The sequence below is a fragment of the Myodes glareolus genome, chromosome 2, assembly GCF_982192425.1.
Source record: "Myodes glareolus chromosome 2, mMyoGla1.1, whole genome shotgun sequence".
NCBI classification, from domain to species: Eukaryota; Metazoa; Chordata; class Mammalia; order Rodentia; family Cricetidae; genus Myodes; species Myodes glareolus.
The window spans coordinates 2,157,596-2,162,283 of NC_142027.1; positions in this window are offsets into that span (position 1 = coordinate 2,157,596).

The window sequence follows — 4,688 nt, forward strand, 5'->3', positions numbered from 1 at the left end:
GACTATTGTTTGTTTGTTTTTTTTAATTGATAAACTCTAATCATCTGGTCCTTGAAAACCAGAGATCTGAGACAGTAACGTGGCATTTGGAGATGTTAACTTACCGAAACAACTCAGGGCCTGGGAAATGTGGGAAGCAGAGGATGGCCACGAGCCAGATCCGGAGGGGAGAAGCGCTCAGCACCAATGTTTGCGTTTTTAAATTGTTATTCTCATGTTAACTTTACATCTGAAATAATTTCAGTTATGATAACTTGACATTGACTCTGGGCTACGTTTTCATTTACATTTGACCTATTTTCCTGACCTTTTTTTTGCCACTGCCTTTCCATCCAGCTGTCCATCAACCCACCATCCACCACTATACCTATCCTTAGCTGTCCACTTGTCTATCCAACCGTTCATCCTCCCTGCCCACCCACCCCTGCACCTGTCTGCCTTCCTCTCTGATGACCTCCCGCACACCCTGCTACTTCTCAGTCATTCAGTGTGTACTTCCCCCAAACCAAGGACTTTAATTTCCTAACAGCCGGAAAGTTAGCGTTGACATGATACTATCTAGCCTGTAAGTTCGTTCACAATTGTACTGCTGACCTCAGAAAGCAGAAGAGACTCTTCCTAGCCTTGGGGGTCCCGGATTCCATCTAATTCCTTACATTTAGTTATCACATCTCCAGTTTTCTGTGCTCAAGTCTGGGCTTCTCTTGTCTTGCACAACCTTTACATTTTGTGGTGCATGTAGCACTGTATGTTTGCCCGACTACCCACGATGGCTTAGGTTCACCCATTATAACCAGCACACAACAGACTCGGTATTGTGTTCCCATCTCCCTGTTTAATTTTCACTGGTGTTGGTCCTCAGTCTCATATTACTGTATAGCCAATGGATCAAACTCCATTATTCATTAATGCTCAGTAATCCCCAAGTTGACCGGCTTGAAGTCCTCCATGCACGTTGGCTGCACTTGCTACTTTGACTCAGGCAGTACAGGTTTGCCATATGTGCAGTCCTCCTTCTGGGAGCAGTCTCTTCCCTCTAAGTGCTTCTTCTTCCGTTTGCTGGAGTGTCTCCATTGCTAGACCCTCAGCAGAGAGATCAGGAAGGGTATTTTGTGGACTCCCATCTGTGTCGTAGGTGGATTTCTGAATCTTGCTAGATACAGGCTTTTGCCAACAGTCTATCCACCTATAGTCCCAGTTCTCCTGATTGCTAGAGCTTTCATGTCTGCTCTCACAGCCTCAGGGTTGCCTACTGCTCAGTTCAGTGGAGAACCTTTCCTGCCTCCGCCCGCTACACCCAGCCTGCTCAGCAGCCCAGAGCCTTCATCTTGTCTCTATTCAGGCGTGAAGGCCAGTGAACTTTGTCTTCCCAACACTACCGGTCTCGTCTTGAAACCCCACCCTTCCTCTGGGGCACCTACACTGTTCTCTTCCTGTCTTTAGGTTGGAATAATGCACCTGGTTGATCATACTCGCTCCAGCTTTTCCTCCATGTTCCCTCTGGCCCTGTCCTTTGCTCTGGAATGGTTTCCTGGTCTACGGATTACTTAGCTCTGTTCTTAGACCTTCTGCTTTAGAAGTGACCCCTGGTGTCTCAGAGCTCTGAGTTGCTCTGGGCAATATCCCTCAGGATGCTTCAGCTGATCCCCCCAGATCCCCAGCCAGGCAAAGGGCTTCTAGCTCAGTGAGCAATCCTGTCTCAAGACAGTAAGGTGGAGAGTGGAGGAAACCGCCTGATGGCCTCCTCTACCTTCTGCATGTGTGCACACCTGTGTGCATGTGCAAGCACCACACAGATCACATGTAATACACAGATATACAACATACAACACGCTACATTTGCAATATAGTATATACGCACATACTTAATATACCATACATACATAGGTACCATGTACATCACACATATACTGTACACCACAATGCACACCACATACACCCCGCAACACAACATATACACTATACATGCATCACCCAAAGTACCCCACATACAAACAGACCAATAGATATAGACTACCTATCACATTTATACTGTACACACACAAAATGACTCCACCCACTGAATTCTACCTGATGGGGTGACATGGGGGCTGGCCTAAACAGAATTGTGATGAATAAACCTTATACTCTGAGTGACCACTACAGCTGGATCTTGAATTGAGAAACTCTGGAGCTTGCTGGATAGCTGTCCTGGGCCACTATGAGGGCAGTAAGCTGTGAATTCTTCCCTGGTCAATGGCAATTGTCACGGTAAAAGTATCTGCACTGAAGCAAGAAGCTTGAACAAAGCTGTTCTGTTGCTGGATTAAGGAGAAGGCTGCAGGTGGGTATTTTCTCTGCTCATTGTCACAGGGTTTATTTTTTTATTTTTTTTTTAATTTTTATGATTTATGTATCTTTTATTTTATGTGCATTGGTGTGAAGGTGTCAGAACCCTGGAACTGGATTTTCAGACAGTTGTGAGCTGCCATGTGGGTGCTGGGAATTGAACCCCGGTCCTCTGGAAGAGCAGTCAGTGCTCTTAACCGCTGAGCCATTTCTCCAGCCCCTTGTCACAGAGTTTATATGTAATGGATGGTATATGCCTATTGCTGAGGGGCTAACTCTTTGGGAAGATTCCCCACAGTGTGGGCTGACCCTGAGTGTAGAATTCTGGGTGAAGGGAAAGAGTCCCTGCCCCAAAGGTTTTACATTATAATGTCTGATGTTGCCTTTTGGAACGAGATTTCAGCAAGCCTCGTCCTTTCTGGCAACCCAGAAAGGAGAGGTCTTGTCATGGTCTCTTTCCGTGGCTTCAGCTCCTCTTCCTCCTGGAGTCACTGCCAGGAACAGCTGAGCCACTGGAAAAACAAGGTTCAGTGAGGTGGCAGCTGGGCTGCAGGTGTGGCTGGTGTGACAGGTGTGGCTGGTGGGAAGTGGCCCTTGGGGAAAAGGGCACTAAGCCTCCACGGCTGCAGGCTGAGCTGACACTTCCTTCTCTACCTTCTTCCCTGGAGGCTGAAAGGGGACCCCTGCCTTCTCTGCAGTGAGAGGAACAAGCAAGGACCCCATTTTTGCTTCAAGGAAAGGACAAATTAAGAAGTGGGGTCGGTGCTGGCACCATCAGTGACAGAAGGTGGCCATGTGCTGGCCATGCAGCCAGGCACAGCATCTCTGAGTTTGGGAGCCAGGTCCAGATTTTCTGAAGGGTCAGCTTGCGCTTGTCTTCCTAAAAAGATGGAGAAGGTAGATGGAGGAGTGACTCGTGGTGAAGGGAGCTGGGAGGAGGAAAGAGGGCTCTATCTGGAGAAGACATGGGAGATGCCTTCACTGATGGTAGAAGGAGGCTAGAAGGAGGCTTCACCGTGTCGTGACTTCCTTCCGTTGACAAAGTACCCAGACAAAAATAATTTACAGGAGAAAGGATTTATTTTAGCTCATAGTTGCAGGTTATGATCCATCATTGCAGGAAAGTCAAAGCAGCTAGTCATGGCACATCCACGGTCAAGAGCAGAGAGAAATGTACGAATACATGCGTGCCTGTGCTCAGTTCTCTCTCTCTCTCTCTCTCTCTCTCTCTCTCTCTCTCTCTCTCTCTCTTTCTCTCTCTCTCTCTCCCTCTCATACAATTAAGGACAAAACCCAGGAAATAGTGTGATTCCCTTTAGGCTGGGTCTTCCCAGATGAAGTGATGTAAACAAGACCATCTCTCACAAATATGCCCAAAGGTCAACCTGATCCAAACAATCCCTCGATGAGACTCTTCCTGGGCGATTCTAGATCGTGTCAATTTGACAATGAAAGTGAAAGTTAGCCATCACAGCTGGTATCTAGTGTCTGTCTCCCTTTAACTAATAAATGACCAGGCAGGGATGTGTGACTGGACAAACCACATAGTCTCACTCAGGAGATAGTTTTCAACATGTCGGAGCAACATCTGGAGGCTACCTTTGAACCTGTCATGGGCTTGATACAGATCATGTGTGGGTCAGGTTGAGGCTGAGGCTCTGGGAACTGTTTCTTGTACACAGAAAATCCATAACAGTCACCATGAGGCTAGTCTGCTGACTCTAACACTCACCCATGTCAATTAAGAAGGTGCCCAACACAGGGGAACAGTCAGAGTGGGACAAGAAAACTGAAGGTCTCCGCCAGGAACAGTTTGACTCTGAGAGCTTCTGCCCTGCCTCTCCATTAGTAGACGGGAAAAGTTTGGACCATGTGTGCCTGAACCTCAGGACCCCAGGCAACCTGGAATGTTCTTGGGAGGCAGCGCTAGGGGAGAGAAGATTAGCTGCTCAAAGTGCAGCCTGTCCCAGCACACTTGTCCAGCTTCTCCCTTCTCTCAGCACCAAAAACGTGTGTGGACCTAACATTTAGATCTATCATCCTACGATGACAGCCACTGATAGGCCAACTCATGCACATGGATCCTCAAATACCTGTCACTACCTCACTGTGCAGAATGAACTGAGCCCACCAGACAGAATGTCTGTGTTTCCCACCTGGGAAGACAAACCCACAGTTTCCCCAGTCAAGCCAAGAAGCATGTTTTAAAAAGCAGAAGAAACAGAATGTCAGCAAGATGTCCCAGCTGGTAAAGATGCCTGCTGCCAAGTCTGATGACCTGAGTTGAATCCCTGGGATCCAAATGGAGAAGGCAAGAGTTGACTTCTACAAATTAACCTCTGACTTCTAATAGCACACCA